Here is a 17967-nt window from a genome sequence, read left to right on the forward strand (position 1 = left end):
AAAACGCCGATTTTGAAAAAATAAAAGAAAATAAAGTGCCAAATATTGAAACCTAGGACCAATAGGTGAAAAGTTACACTCATTTGAATAAAATCCTGTATGACCAAAATGTCCAACTTTGACCCCCTCTAAATCCGGCAGTACTTGACCGATAGAGCTGAATATTTGTGTCTGGCCTACTATCCAATAGTACTAATCTTGATGCAAATTTCGTCAAAATCGATTTTTTTTGAGTTGGGTCACTTGACATGAAATTGCCAATATATATAATTAATTCATTCATTTCAAGAATTTCATACTTAGATTGAAATGAGCATAATATGTAAATCTATAATGGACTTTCTGTATAAATATTCTGGATAAATATTTTTTTCCTTAAGAGCATGGTTTCAAACTTTAACCTTAGATATACATATGTAAATACAGCACGATAATGTCTTCTGTAAATAGGAATCATTTAAAAATTCTGCAAATTTTGATTCTTAACAGTTTATGTAGGGTATACATAATTCCAATTGAAACCTAATACTTCTTAAATTTATACTAGATTTTATTTTTGATAATAAAACAAATCTTTTTTTTTTGATATGGAATGAGTAAGTAAATTCTAGTTCCTTTAGCGAGTTCATTTTATTGTTAATCTTTTTTTTTTATAGTACTTGCTTTATTATTTTTAACTACTGTATTGGTCAATAACGTAATCAATTGAAATTGTTTAATCTATACCATTAATAGAAGAGTTCAATTCATTAAGTATTTTTTTTTCGCACTCTTATCTTTGGCTTTTTGAAGAGTAATACAAGTATTCTTTAGATTTATAAACGTACTTTCTTCGATGTAAGTGTGTGAGTATAATAAATTTATAATAAATTTTTAAATAAAACAACACATATTGGAAAATCCTTAACGTTTTTAAATCGTATGATAAGTAGACTTTGTATATACTTATGATTGTTGTATGTACTTTATGGGAAAACGTTTACTAATATACATAGATAGCAACTTTGAAATTTTTAATTAAATTAATAAATCTAAATAAAGCATTTAAATGTATATGATAGAAAAAAATCCAATTTTTAGTTCAATACCAATATGATATCATATCAATTTCTCATACACAATTAAAAGCTTGTTTGATTTACCTTCAAATTTTGTAACAGATATAAATAAACTAGTGAAATTTAAATAATTTTTTACCAAAACAATTATAGTTAAAATTAAAAAATAGTATTAATTTAAGAGAATTTAATTTAATAAAGTAGCGAAATTAAAATACTTTATTAAAACCATAAGATTTGAAATTTCTAAATATGTTTATACATTTGTTTAGTTAATAAAAATGTTATGCATTTTTTAAAATATGTAGTCTAATAGTCTACTTAATTATTATTAAAAACAAAAACTACATATTGGAAAACTAGGATTTTTAAAGAAATGCACAAAAGCTAAAATTAAAAAAAAACTATTTCTTTAACCAATTTTTTTTAAAATTAAAACATAAAATTAAAAAATTTTTTTTAGTTACATATAATAACTAAAATTTTCAATAAAACAGCTTTAAAAGGACTTAAAAAGACATGCTAAATTTAAAATCTTTCCAACATGTACTTATTTAATCTAATCTCGATTGAAAACGTTTTAAGATTGTGATTTATTTTCTATAAACTGTATATACACAATGAAATTAAATTATAAAAATAAAAACTCATTTCCCATTGATTATCAAAATATTATTTATATTTAAGGAAATCTTAAAATTTGAAAAAAATAATTTTAATTTAATATTAAGTATGATTTCATACTTAAGGAATGACCTTCATAAGAACTTTAATATTTGGCGGGGTTTCAATATATTTCGTTAATTATATCATTATTAATTTATTATTATAAAATATTGATGAGTGTTAGTGAATGAAAACTGTTATATTTTAATAACATTAAATTTAATTCATAAATAGTTATAAGTAGATACAAATACGATACAAAAAATGGGTCGAGAGTGATCAGAATAAGTGCTCATTAAATACTCTTTTAGAAAAGAACAATTTTCAAAAAAAAAAAAAAAAGCTTTCACATAATAAAAGTTGATATAGCAATTCTTCATACTCCAATTATAATCTGGTCCTTATAAAAGGACTTCAAAGTTTAAAGGAATTACAATTTCAAACGAATATATTGAATATTTATATGTGTTGTATTATGCTAATATTGGTATCAAATGAAAGCTGGGAAACTGTACATTCTATCTAAATTTAAAAAAGGTCGCATTTTTCAAACAAAAGTTTTTAACTGCTTTTTTGTGACCAATATTCTTGGAAAGCTTTCATTTCCTTTTTAATCCTGGTGAACTGAAATAAGTAATATTATTTTGAAGCAGAGGTTCTTAGCTTCATTTGATATTAATACAAAATTTTTTATATAAATTTTTGAATTCCATCTTTTGAAATCGTATGTCCTTTAAACTTTCAGGTTCTTTTACAGGGATATACCCAGCAAAAATAAAACGAAGTACATCCAAAAGAATAACATTTATCACCACTTCAAAAGTAGCACTAATTGATTTTTTTACCTTCTGAGGAAGTGATTTTTAAAGATTTCCGAAAAAGCGAAAATAATTATATTTTTTCAATGTTGAAGATATATTTTTTGTTCTTTCATTTTTATTAGATAAAAAATTTATATTTGGGCTTTTGTATTTAATGTTTCTATTACCTTTAGTAATGTTAATATTATTTACAACCCAGCAAAAAAAATTTGAAGTTGTTAAAGAAGAAGGGATATTTTCATGATTTCTTTTGTACGTATTCTATTTAATGCGTTTTAAATACATGCCTAAATTCTAATAAATTTGTCATCAGTGAAGGCATGAAAAATGCACCCAAATTCACTCATGTAACTCCACTATAGGAATTGTAATATTTTACTATAATTTGGTATTCTCTTAGGAGATTTAACGAAAACGTGCATTTCATACAATAAATATTAAAAATGACATTAATTTTTTTATTAGATTTTTGTTTTTGTAGGTACCTACCTACCTAGTAATATTAAGTCCATTTTAACATTAATAAGAGAAGGAAAAAACCAAGACTGTTTAACGGATTTTAAAACACAATGGGTATTTTTCCTCTGCATGAATTTAAATCCAATAAAAATCAGTTAGCTATGTTTTACCTTATTTTATTTTTATCAATATCACACAAAAAAATTATTTAAATATTGATAATTAAATCGAAATACCATTATTAATGCATTTTTAAATAAATATAGTGCACCAATGAAAATTCGCTTGAGAATCATCGAATATTCATTGGTTATAAGAACTCATTTAAATGGCGAACTATTTTTCCAAATACGAACACATGCATGCCAATGACACGCTAATGTTAAAATCATGCATGTTTCCCCTAAATATGAACCAGTTCATTATCAGTTCAACCCATGCATTTACTACTTTTTTTGCACGTCTTTTTTTGCTGGGTAAATACTACAATTTCACTTCCGAATAACTTCCAATAAAGAGCATTAAAATTATTCTTGAGAATGACTTCAGATGTAGTGAATTTGGAATCAAATAAAAAGGACATCCCTCCTATGACAAGCCTGTGTTAAAATCATCACTTCTTCAGGTCTTTTTCAGTACTTCCATGGAGTAAATTCTACTTCTTTTTCGCTTCTTTGGAAGTTCTTTTTTTGCTGGGTAAGAGCTGATTATGAAAAACTGAGTACACAAATTTAATACGTAGACCATTAGTATTAACTCGTGTGTAGTCAGTTTCCTGTAAACATAGATTTTTTTCATGTGTGAAAATTACAGTTGCAAGGTGTTGTTGAAGGATTATAAATGACTCGAATGTGATCAAAAAATCTAAAAAGTGATTACTGGGAATGTACAATCAGCTTTCGTTTTAAAAATTCTCGAAACTATTTTATTAAGTTAAAATTGTATAATAAAAAAGATTTCAAAGTTTATATAGGTAGTACCAACATGTATATATTAGAGCCCTGCATGAGTGACTTAAATAATAAATTAAAACATTTGATTTTTTTCAAACACTGTGTTTGACTCACTCATTGTTTTATGAATGAAATGAATAGTATATTTGAAAATAAGGAATGTTAGTCAATACTCAATTCAAACGAAACAAGCAATGAGAGTGTTTGTGTGATTCAATTCAAGTAGTATACAGTGAGTGAATCGAGTGAAAGCAAAACAATTTTTAAGTTCGACAAATTAACAGATTTTTTGAATATTACTTCGAATTTTCGAACTTAATTTCGAATAGTCGAAGATAATATAGTAGCGTCATCAACTGTACTTAACACTGCCAAATTTCAGCCAATTTGGTCCACGGAAACTGGTTTTATCAGCTTTAAATTTTTTTCGAACATGAGTTCGAATTTTCGAAAATTTTTTTTTAGTTTTTTGGACTCAAAGAATAATTTAAAAGCATAAAAAAATTTTTCGAACATAACTTCGAATTTTCGAACTTAATTTCGAATATTCGAACATAATATTATCTTGTCATCAATTGTACTCAAGACTACCAAATTTCAGCGAATTCGGGCCACAGGAACTAGTTTTAACAGCATTCAAAATTTTCACCATTTATTCAAGAAAAAGTTTGAATCGATTCATTCGATTCAAACAATCTATTTTGTATTGTTTTAACATAAACAAATTGTTTACTCGCTCGATTTGAATGTAGTTGCACATTCACTTGATAGTACTCACAACGTTTGAGTATAACAAAACTTTGTAAATACTATTCTAAACAAACAATGAGTTGAGTGCAAAGCAATGAGTCACTCATTGTGTGTAGCAAATAGAGTTACTCATGCAGGGCTCTAGTATATATGGTATACCTATTATGTACTAAAAATTTTTCCCATCTTTTTCGGTCTTTTGTTGGAATAATATTGCATTCGATTTACTTTCGCATAGGTTTGTTTACTCGGTTTTAAAACGAGTAAAATCATGTGAATTCGGACTAGAGAACACCAAAACCAAAACAGGGTCGAATAATTCAAAATTAATAAAATTTATATTTATCAAAATAATAGATTATAAAGCCACATTACGATTAAAATTTTCCACAAATAATCCCAATAATGTAGATATTACTCAATGGTTGTGCATATTAAATATTCCATAGTTTTTTTAATAATTATAAATGGTATTGTTATCCCAAATAAATATTTATCAAAAATACACATCGTATCTGGAGCAAGTTGTAGTATTAATAATCGAGTAAAATCGATTTTTCGTTTTGAGATAACGGCATTCAAAAAAAAGTATTAGTTTCGATATGATAGCAATTGGGCCACTGATCGTAATTTTCTTTTGAGATGAAACATATAATAACAACTAGAAAACCGATTAAAAGTTTAGTACATAATTTCTTTTGGAGAAAATTATCATTCTAGTCTGGTAAAATAGCACCAGATCACAAAGAGGTGTTATGAACACAATCTCGAATAGAAAACATTAATATAAACGAATTATGGAGTAAGCCACCAGTATACAAACATACTAGTGTAGTATTATGTGACTTGCATCATGAAAAGATTAATATAACTACTACATACTATTCAAATATGTACTTCAAATTTGACCGGATATTCACAAATAAACATTATATAGTATAATTGAATTAATTTATGACTTCTCCACCTATGATAACACACATTTCTTTTTACCACCCAAGGCGAAATATTTCTCAGCATTATTTTCGACAATTTTATTTAAATATGTTTATTTCGACCAATTCAATAGATGTATTGATTATAAAATATTATTTATTTCTGTAAATAATACTGCCTAGAAATATTGGACTTTAAACGGAGTTTTTTTCATTCTATTTTTTGCATAATATTGTTTTTAGATAAGTAATTTTATTTTTATATTAGTTACTATACTAAAATATTTTCATTATCAATAAAATATAAACTTTTGGATTTAAAATTACAAAAACATTTCATATATGGTATATCATTAGTGTTTTTTTAATTTTATAAGTTAATTTGATAACAACGCTACTTGATTTTATTATTATTATTATTGGCAAAATCAGAATTTTGTCGATGAAAAAGATAACTATAAATTGTTCAAGGGATTGAAGAGTGGTTAATGCCAAAGAAAGAGGTGAAAGTCACGAATTGTTTTATAGCTAGGAAAACACATTAGTGTTATAACTATTATAGACTATTTCATCAAGATAAGACAATAATCTTTAAGTTTTTAAACGAAATATGTTACAGTTTTTAATATATGACGCAAATAAGGAGGTATAAATCATTAATATATTGTACAAAATGAAAAATGATTTACCATAATTTTCCAGAAAAATAGTATTAGCTCCACAACTATCCAGCAAAAATAATGGAAGTCATACTTTTAAAACGACATCTAAATCACATATAAAAATGCGTATATATTTTTCGCAGTTATAATCCAAGAATTCCTGTATATATATATATCTCCTAAATTATAGTCCACATCGTCTCAAAAAGGAAAAATATGATGAATTTTACTTGGTCATGAATTTTATTTGTGCTAATTTAACCTATAGTTTGGATTTGAGATCAATGATATTCGTTGGAATTTGTCGTCTTCGGATCTGGTGCTGTGGATGCGATATGGTGTCAATAATATGAAAATAGTTCCTCAATCATTGATATTTGGTCAATTTTGTTATACTCGAAGGATGCTTTATACAACTTTCTTAGAACTGTCCTGAATCAATTCATTTTTCAGCGACATTTCTTTGAAATTGTTAAGAAGAAATGGCACAGGCGTGATTTTCCAAAAAGGAATATTACGAACAATAATTTGGCCTGTAATTTGGAGTATAGGTCAATGGTACTGGTACTGTGGATGCGATATGGTGTCGATAATCATTCTACGGCAATGTTCTGGAAACAATAATTTAATCAGTGATTCTTGTTTAATTTTGTAAGAATTATTGAGGATTTTGTTTTCAAAGATATCAGGGGTCTTCAGAAAATTCTTTTCAGCAAACATACGAACTTCGCTAAATCGCCTTTGCTGTCCATAAGTATTCAGAGTACATATACTTTATAGGGTGGGGAAACGTATTCGAAATGCTGAAATTACAAACGGAATGAAAAAAGATTTAACTTAACATTAAACATAATCACTCCTATTCTGCATTTCAATTCGAACTTTGGTATTCTGCATTTTGATTCGAAGCTCCGTCACTAAAATAACAACTTAGAAAAACGTAGTTACGATCGTAATGCAGAATACACATAATTGTAAAGCATTGAAATAAAATGGTATTGCTTCTTCTTTTTCTTACGATTCCGTTTTTTGTTGGAATACCAATTTTCGATCGTAGCGTAACTGAATGCGGAAACGTAATCGAAATGCAGAATAGGGGTGAATATTATAATTTGTTGGACTGTGTTATCATTTCAAAAAAGTTACATGATATTATCTACGATTATCCAAAAACATAAATCTCGACGTTTTTAATTCTAATAATTCTATTAAGGTACGTTCACATCGATCAAATATTTTAATATACAGGCCTGTCACAGAATTCTATTTCGTTCAAAAGTGGAATTATTTTCGTATTTTTGCTTCTTCCGAAAACGAAAAATTCATTCGAAATGAAACCACTATCAGTTTTTAAAGTGGAATTGAAATATAATTCTGGTTTTGATAAGCTAAACAGAATCGATTTATATGAAATCTATATAATTTAATTTTTCTTCAACTAACAACATAATTCGTAATTTGGAGAAGTTCGTATCGGAATAATAATACGGAATTGAAACCATTCCGATCGAAATGCGTGACATACCTGATAAATGTCGTAACCAATATTTTTTTATAAATGTTTTCTAGATCTTATCTCTTCTATTCTGTATTCCTAATAGTATCAAAATTTCTTCGTTTAACAACTTGATATTCTGCATTTCGTTTCGAAGCTCGGTCACTAAAACTAATAACTTTCGAAAAGGTAGTTACGAAATGAAATTACGTCTTCTATTTCTTATGATTACGTTATTTTTTTGGAATATCCTCTTTTCGATGGTTTTGTAACTGAATGCGAAAACGTTATCGAAATGCAGACTATAGGGGAGATCAATTTTTTAAATAATTCTATTTTTCATTAAATATTTTATAGATGTGAACGTACCTTTAGAATTTTAACATTAAAACACGTAATAATTTTTTATTATTTTTTTTTATTTTAAATTATTTTCATACGTATTTTTAAATTAATTTTTCTTGTACAGTATAATATTATTATTATTATCTTTTTTTATTATTATTCTTTTAATTAAATATTATTTTATAAACGATTTTTTTATTATATAATATACAAATAATGCTGTTTTTTTTTCTTACTAAAAGTGAATGCAATGCATTAACTTGATTATGATCTCTTATTACGTTTTTGTTTTGTTTTTTTTTTAGTTATTCATCTACACATTACTAAATTACGTGAAATTTTTATTATTTGTTTTAATTAAGTTTTTATTTTATCCTTTATTGTATACATACATACAATTATAACGATGAAAATTACTTTTTTTTTATGGATATTTTGTTAATGCAGGTTACATGCACATACACACACATTCATTATTTATTCAATCGTGTATAAAAAATGTGATAGTATTTATTAATTTAATTAAATTATGTTGTTTTATTTTACTTTTTGAGAATAGGTTTTTAAATGTATCTTTTTTATTTTTTGTACCCCAGTACATCAACAATTAACAATTTTTTTAATTCTTTCTATTACAAAATTAATAAAGGATTTTATTATTTAATTTTCCATTTAAAATTGAATGCTATATGTACTTATATGGGGAATTTCGTGTTAAGTGACCCAACTTTTAAAATCGATGACTTCCGATTTAGCTCTTAAAGGTAATGGTCTAAGCTTTCTTTTGAGCAAAAAAATACAGCAAAAACGCCGATTTTGAAAAAATAAAAGAAAATAAAGTGCCAAATATTGAAACCTAGGACCAATAGGTGAAAAGTTACACTCATTTGAATAAAATCCTGTATGACCAAAATGTCCAACTTTGACCCCCTCTAAATCCGGCAGTACTTGACCGATAGAGCTGAATATTTGTGTCTGGCCTACTATCCAATAGTACTAATCTTGATGCAAATTTCGTCAAAATCGATTTTTTTTGAGTTGGGTCACTTGACATGAAATTGCCAATATATATAATTAATTCATTCATTTCAAGAATTTCATACTTAGATTGAAATGAGCATAATATGTAAATCTATAATGGACTTTCTGTATAAATATTCTGGATAAATATTTTTTTCCTTAAGAGCATGGTTTCAAACTTTAACCTTAGATATACATATGTAAATACAGCACGATAATGTCTTCTGTAAATAGGAATCATTTAAAAATTCTGCAAATTTTGATTCTTAACAGTTTATGTAGGGTATACATAATTCCAATTGAAACCTAATACTTCTTAAATTTATACTAGATTTTATTTTTGATAATAAAACAAATCTTTTTTTTTTGATATGGAATGAGTAAGTAAATTCTAGTTCCTTTAGCGAGTTCATTTTATTGTTAATCTTTTTTTTTTATAGTACTTGCTTTATTATTTTTAACTACTGTATTGGTCAATAACGTAATCAATTGAAATTGTTTAATCTATACCATTAATAGAAGAGTTCAATTCATTAAGTATTTTTTTTTCGCACTCTTATCTTTGGCTTTTTGAAGAGTAATACAAGTATTCTTTAGATTTATAAACGTACTTTCTTCGATGTAAGTGTGTGAGTATAATAAATTTATAATAAATTTTTAAATAAAACAACACATATTGGAAAATCCTTAACGTTTTTAAATCGTATGATAAGTAGACTTTGTATATACTTATGATTGTTGTATGTACTTTATGGGAAAACGTTTACTAATATACATAGATAGCAACTTTGAAATTTTTAATTAAATTAATAAATCTAAATAAAGCATTTAAATGTATATGATAGAAAAAAATCCAATTTTTAGTTCAATACCAATATGATATCATATCAATTTCTCATACACAATTAAAAGCTTGTTTGATTTACCTTCAAATTTTGTAACAGATATAAATAAACTAGTGAAATTTAAATAATTTTTTACCAAAACAATTATAGTTAAAATTAAAAAATAGTATTAATTTAAGAGAATTTAATTTAATAAAGTAGCGAAATTAAAATACTTTATTAAAACCATAAGATTTGAAATTTCTAAATATGTTTATACATTTGTTTAGTTAATAAAAATGTTATGCATTTTTTAAAATATGTAGTCTAATAGTCTACTTAATTATTATTAAAAACAAAAACTACATATTGGAAAACTAGGATTTTTAAAGAAATGCACAAAAGCTAAAATTAAAAAAAAACTATTTCTTTAACCAATTTTTTTTAAAATTAAAACATAAAATTAAAAAATTTTTTTTAGTTACATATAATAACTAAAATTTTCAATAAAACAGCTTTAAAAGGACTTAAAAAGACATGCTAAATTTAAAATCTTTCCAACATGTACTTATTTAATCTAATCTCGATTGAAAACGTTTTAAGATTGTGATTTATTTTCTATAAACTGTATATACACAATGAAATTAAATTATAAAAATAAAAACTCATTTCCCATTGATTATCAAAATATTATTTATATTTAAGGAAATCTTAAAATTTGAAAAAAATAATTTTAATTTAATATTAAGTATGATTTCATACTTAAGGAATGACCTTCATAAGAACTTTAATATTTGGCGGGGTTTCAATATATTTCGTTAATTATATCATTATTAATTTATTATTATAAAATATTGATGAGTGTTAGTGAATGAAAACTGTTATATTTTAATAACATTAAATTTAATTCATAAATAGTTATAAGTAGATACAAATACGATACAAAAAATGGGTCGAGAGTGATCAGAATAAGTGCTCATTAAATACTCTTTTAGAAAAGAACAATTTTCAAAAAAAAAAAAAAAAGCTTTCACATAATAAAAGTTGATATAGCAATTCTTCATACTCCAATTATAATCTGGTCCTTATAAAAGGACTTCAAAGTTTAAAGGAATTACAATTTCAAACGAATATATTGAATATTTATATGTGTTGTATTATGCTAATATTGGTATCAAATGAAAGCTGGGAAACTGTACATTCTATCTAAATTTAAAAAAGGTCGCATTTTTCAAACAAAAGTTTTTAACTGCTTTTTTGTGACCAATATTCTTGGAAAGCTTTCATTTCCTTTTTAATCCTGGTGAACTGAAATAAGTAATATTATTTTGAAGCAGAGGTTCTTAGCTTCATTTGATATTAATACAAAATTTTTTATATAAATTTTTGAATTCCATCTTTTGAAATCGTATGTCCTTTAAACTTTCAGGTTCTTTTACAGGGATATACCCAGCAAAAATAAAACGAAGTACATCCAAAAGAATAACATTTATCACCACTTCAAAAGTAGCACTAATTGATTTTTTTACCTTCTGAGGAAGTGATTTTTAAAGATTTCCGAAAAAGCGAAAATAATTATATTTTTTCAATGTTGAAGATATATTTTTTGTTCTTTCATTTTTATTAGATAAAAAATTTATATTTGGGCTTTTGTATTTAATGTTTCTATTACCTTTAGTAATGTTAATATTATTTACAACCCAGCAAAAAAAATTTGAAGTTGTTAAAGAAGAAGGGATATTTTCATGATTTCTTTTGTACGTATTCTATTTAATGCGTTTTAAATACATGCCTAAATTCTAATAAATTTGTCATCAGTGAAGGCATGAAAAATGCACCCAAATTCACTCATGTAACTCCACTATAGGAATTGTAATATTTTACTATAATTTGGTATTCTCTTAGGAGATTTAACGAAAACGTGCATTTCATACAATAAATATTAAAAATGACATTAATTTTTTTATTAGATTTTTGTTTTTGTAGGTACCTACCTACCTAGTAATATTAAGTCCATTTTAACATTAATAAGAGAAGGAAAAAACCAAGACTGTTTAACGGATTTTAAAACACAATGGGTATTTTTCCTCTGCATGAATTTAAATCCAATAAAAATCAGTTAGCTATGTTTTACCTTATTTTATTTTTATCAATATCACACAAAAAAATTATTTAAATATTGATAATTAAATCGAAATACCATTATTAATGCATTTTTAAATAAATATAGTGCACCAATGAAAATTCGCTTGAGAATCATCGAATATTCATTGGTTATAAGAACTCATTTAAATGGCGAACTATTTTTCCAAATACGAACACATGCATGCCAATGACACGCTAATGTTAAAATCATGCATGTTTCCCCTAAATATGAACCAGTTCATTATCAGTTCAACCCATGCATTTACTACTTTTTTTGCACGTCTTTTTTTGCTGGGTAAATACTACAATTTCACTTCCGAATAACTTCCAATAAAGAGCATTAAAATTATTCTTGAGAATGACTTCAGATGTAGTGAATTTGGAATCAAATAAAAAGGACATCCCTCCTATGACAAGCCTGTGTTAAAATCATCACTTCTTCAGGTCTTTTTCAGTACTTCCATGGAGTAAATTCTACTTCTTTTTCGCTTCTTTGGAAGTTCTTTTTTTGCTGGGTAAGAGCTGATTATGAAAAACTGAGTACACAAATTTAATACGTAGACCATTAGTATTAACTCGTGTGTAGTCAGTTTCCTGTAAACATAGATTTTTTTCATGTGTGAAAATTACAGTTGCAAGGTGTTGTTGAAGGATTATAAATGACTCGAATGTGATCAAAAAATCTAAAAAGTGATTACTGGGAATGTACAATCAGCTTTCGTTTTAAAAATTCTCGAAACTATTTTATTAAGTTAAAATTGTATAATAAAAAAGATTTCAAAGTTTATATAGGTAGTACCAACATGTATATATTAGAGCCCTGCATGAGTGACTTAAATAATAAATTAAAACATTTGATTTTTTTCAAACACTGTGTTTGACTCACTCATTGTTTTATGAATGAAATGAATAGTATATTTGAAAATAAGGAATGTTAGTCAATACTCAATTCAAACGAAACAAGCAATGAGAGTGTTTGTGTGATTCAATTCAAGTAGTATACAGTGAGTGAATCGAGTGAAAGCAAAACAATTTTTAAGTTCGACAAATTAACAGATTTTTTGAATATTACTTCGAATTTTCGAACTTAATTTCGAATAGTCGAAGATAATATAGTAGCGTCATCAACTGTACTTAACACTGCCAAATTTCAGCCAATTTGGTCCACGGAAACTGGTTTTATCAGCTTTAAATTTTTTTCGAACATGAGTTCGAATTTTCGAAAATTTTTTTTTAGTTTTTTGGACTCAAAGAATAATTTAAAAGCATAAAAAAATTTTTCGAACATAACTTCGAATTTTCGAACTTAATTTCGAATATTCGAACATAATATTATCTTGTCATCAATTGTACTCAAGACTACCAAATTTCAGCGAATTCGGGCCACAGGAACTAGTTTTAACAGCATTCAAAATTTTCACCATTTATTCAAGAAAAAGTTTGAATCGATTCATTCGATTCAAACAATCTATTTTGTATTGTTTTAACATAAACAAATTGTTTACTCGCTCGATTTGAATGTAGTTGCACATTCACTTGATAGTACTCACAACGTTTGAGTATAACAAAACTTTGTAAATACTATTCTAAACAAACAATGAGTTGAGTGCAAAGCAATGAGTCACTCATTGTGTGTAGCAAATAGAGTTACTCATGCAGGGCTCTAGTATATATGGTATACCTATTATGTACTAAAAATTTTTCCCATCTTTTTCGGTCTTTTGTTGGAATAATATTGCATTCGATTTACTTTCGCATAGGTTTGTTTACTCGGTTTTAAAACGAGTAAAATCATGTGAATTCGGACTAGAGAACACCAAAACCAAAACAGGGTCGAATAATTCAAAATTAATAAAATTTATATTTATCAAAATAATAGATTATAAAGCCACATTACGATTAAAATTTTCCACAAATAATCCCAATAATGTAGATATTACTCAATGGTTGTGCATATTAAATATTCCATAGTTTTTTTAATAATTATAAATGGTATTGTTATCCCAAATAAATATTTATCAAAAATACACATCGTATCTGGAGCAAGTTGTAGTATTAATAATCGAGTAAAATCGATTTTTCGTTTTGAGATAACGGCATTCAAAAAAAAGTATTAGTTTCGATATGATAGCAATTGGGCCACTGATCGTAATTTTCTTTTGAGATGAAACATATAATAACAACTAGAAAACCGATTAAAAGTTTAGTACATAATTTCTTTTGGAGAAAATTATCATTCTAGTCTGGTAAAATAGCACCAGATCACAAAGAGGTGTTATGAACACAATCTCGAATAGAAAACATTAATATAAACGAATTATGGAGTAAGCCACCAGTATACAAACATACTAGTGTAGTATTATGTGACTTGCATCATGAAAAGATTAATATAACTACTACATACTATTCAAATATGTACTTCAAATTTGACCGGATATTCACAAATAAACATTATATAGTATAATTGAATTAATTTATGACTTCTCCACCTATGATAACACACATTTCTTTTTACCACCCAAGGCGAAATATTTCTCAGCATTATTTTCGACAATTTTATTTAAATATGTTTATTTCGACCAATTCAATAGATGTATTGATTATAAAATATTATTTATTTCTGTAAATAATACTGCCTAGAAATATTGGACTTTAAACGGAGTTTTTTTCATTCTATTTTTTGCATAATATTGTTTTTAGATAAGTAATTTTATTTTTATATTAGTTACTATACTAAAATATTTTCATTATCAATAAAATATAAACTTTTGGATTTAAAATTACAAAAACATTTCATATATGGTATATCATTAGTGTTTTTTTAATTTTATAAGTTAATTTGATAACAACGCTACTTGATTTTATTATTATTATTATTGGCAAAATCAGAATTTTGTCGATGAAAAAGATAACTATAAATTGTTCAAGGGATTGAAGAGTGGTTAATGCCAAAGAAAGAGGTGAAAGTCACGAATTGTTTTATAGCTAGGAAAACACATTAGTGTTATAACTATTATAGACTATTTCATCAAGATAAGACAATAATCTTTAAGTTTTTAAACGAAATATGTTACAGTTTTTAATATATGACGCAAATAAGGAGGTATAAATCATTAATATATTGTACAAAATGAAAAATGATTTACCATAATTTTCCAGAAAAATAGTATTAGCTCCACAACTATCCAGCAAAAATAATGGAAGTCATACTTTTAAAACGACATCTAAATCACATATAAAAATGCGTATATATTTTTCGCAGTTATAATCCAAGAATTCCTGTATATATATATATCTCCTAAATTATAGTCCACATCGTCTCAAAAAGGAAAAATATGATGAATTTTACTTGGTCATGAATTTTATTTGTGCTAATTTAACCTATAGTTTGGATTTGAGATCAATGATATTCGTTGGAATTTGTCGTCTTCGGATCTGGTGCTGTGGATGCGATATGGTGTCAATAATATGAAAATAGTTCCTCAATCATTGATATTTGGTCAATTTTGTTATACTCGAAGGATGCTTTATACAACTTTCTTAGAACTGTCCTGAATCAATTCATTTTTCAGCGACATTTCTTTGAAATTGTTAAGAAGAAATGGCACAGGCGTGATTTTCCAAAAAGGAATATTACGAACAATAATTTGGCCTGTAATTTGGAGTATAGGTCAATGGTACTGGTACTGTGGATGCGATATGGTGTCGATAATCATTCTACGGCAATGTTCTGGAAACAATAATTTAATCAGTGATTCTTGTTTAATTTTGTAAGAATTATTGAGGATTTTGTTTTCAAAGATATCAGGGGTCTTCAGAAAATTCTTTTCAGCAAACATACGAACTTCGCTAAATCGCCTTTGCTGTCCATAAGTATTCAGAGTACATATACTTTATAGGGTGGGGAAACGTATTCGAAATGCTGAAATTACAAACGGAATGAAAAAAGATTTAACTTAACATTAAACATAATCACTCCTATTCTGCATTTCAATTCGAACTTTGGTATTCTGCATTTTGATTCGAAGCTCCGTCACTAAAATAACAACTTAGAAAAACGTAGTTACGATCGTAATGCAGAATACACATAATTGTAAAGCATTGAAATAAAATGGTATTGCTTCTTCTTTTTCTTACGATTCCGTTTTTTGTTGGAATACCAATTTTCGATCGTAGCGTAACTGAATGCGGAAACGTAATCGAAATGCAGAATAGGGGTGAATATTATAATTTGTTGGACTGTGTTATCATTTCAAAAAAGTTACATGATATTATCTACGATTATCCAAAAACATAAATCTCGACGTTTTTAATTCTAATAATTCTATTAAGGTACGTTCACATCGATCAAATATTTTAATATACAGGCCTGTCACAGAATTCTATTTCGTTCAAAAGTGGAATTATTTTCGTATTTTTGCTTCTTCCGAAAACGAAAAATTCATTCGAAATGAAACCACTATCAGTTTTTAAAGTGGAATTGAAATATAATTCTGGTTTTGATAAGCTAAACAGAATCGATTTATATGAAATCTATATAATTTAATTTTTCTTCAACTAACAACATAATTCGTAATTTGGAGAAGTTCGTATCGGAATAATAATACGGAATTGAAACCATTCCGATCGAAATGCGTGACATACCTGATAAATGTCGTAACCAATATTTTTTTATAAATGTTTTCTAGATCTTATCTCTTCTATTCTGTATTCCTAATAGTATCAAAATTTCTTCGTTTAACAACTTGATATTCTGCATTTCGTTTCGAAGCTCGGTCACTAAAACTAATAACTTTCGAAAAGGTAGTTACGAAATGAAATTACGTCTTCTATTTCTTATGATTACGTTATTTTTTTGGAATATCCTCTTTTCGATGGTTTTGTAACTGAATGCGAAAACGTTATCGAAATGCAGACTATAGGGGAGATCAATTTTTTAAATAATTCTATTTTTCATTAAATATTTTATAGATGTGAACGTACCTTTAGAATTTTAACATTAAAACACGTAATAATTTTTTATTATTTTTTTTTATTTTAAATTATTTTCATACGTATTTTTAAATTAATTTTTCTTGTACAGTATAATATTATTATTATTATCTTTTTTTATTATTATTCTTTTAATTAAATATTATTTTATAAACGATTTTTTTATTATATAATATACAAATAATGCTGTTTTTTTTTCTTACTAAAAGTGAATGCAATGCATTAACTTGATTATGATCTCTTATTACGTTTTTGTTTTGTTTTTTTTTTAGTTATTCATCTACACATTACTAAATTACGTGAAATTTTTATTATTTGTTTTAATTAAGTTTTTATTTTATCCTTTATTGTATACATACATACAATTATAACGATGAAAATTACTTTTTTTTTATGGATATTTTGTTAATGCAGGTTACATGCACATACACACACATTCATTATTTATTCAATCGTGTATAAAAAATGTGATAGTATTTATTAATTTAATTAAATTATGTTGTTTTATTTTACTTTTTGAGAATAGGTTTTTAAATGTATCTTTTTTATTTGTTGTAGACTATTATTATTAAATAAATGTGAGTATAGTTGATTTTTCACAATAAAACCAAATATATATATTATTTAAATATGAAAGAAAAAAAAAAAAAAAAAAGATATAAATCAATTTAAATTATCAGATATTTTTAAAAATCTTGTTTTTTGTTTTCTTATAAATATACATACATTTTGAAATGTTTATTAAAAATATCTACACATTCTCTTGTGGAATAATTTATAACAACATTTTACTTAAAACATGGGCGGCGGTTGTTTCAAATAAATTGTTGTTATAGTTTATT

Source organism: Lucilia sericata, unplaced genomic scaffold (assembly GCF_015586225.1).
Source record: "Lucilia sericata isolate MDLA Ls3-8-SP2 unplaced genomic scaffold, ASM1558622v1 Contig000465F_arrow, whole genome shotgun sequence".
Taxonomy (NCBI): domain Eukaryota; kingdom Metazoa; phylum Arthropoda; class Insecta; order Diptera; family Calliphoridae; genus Lucilia; species Lucilia sericata.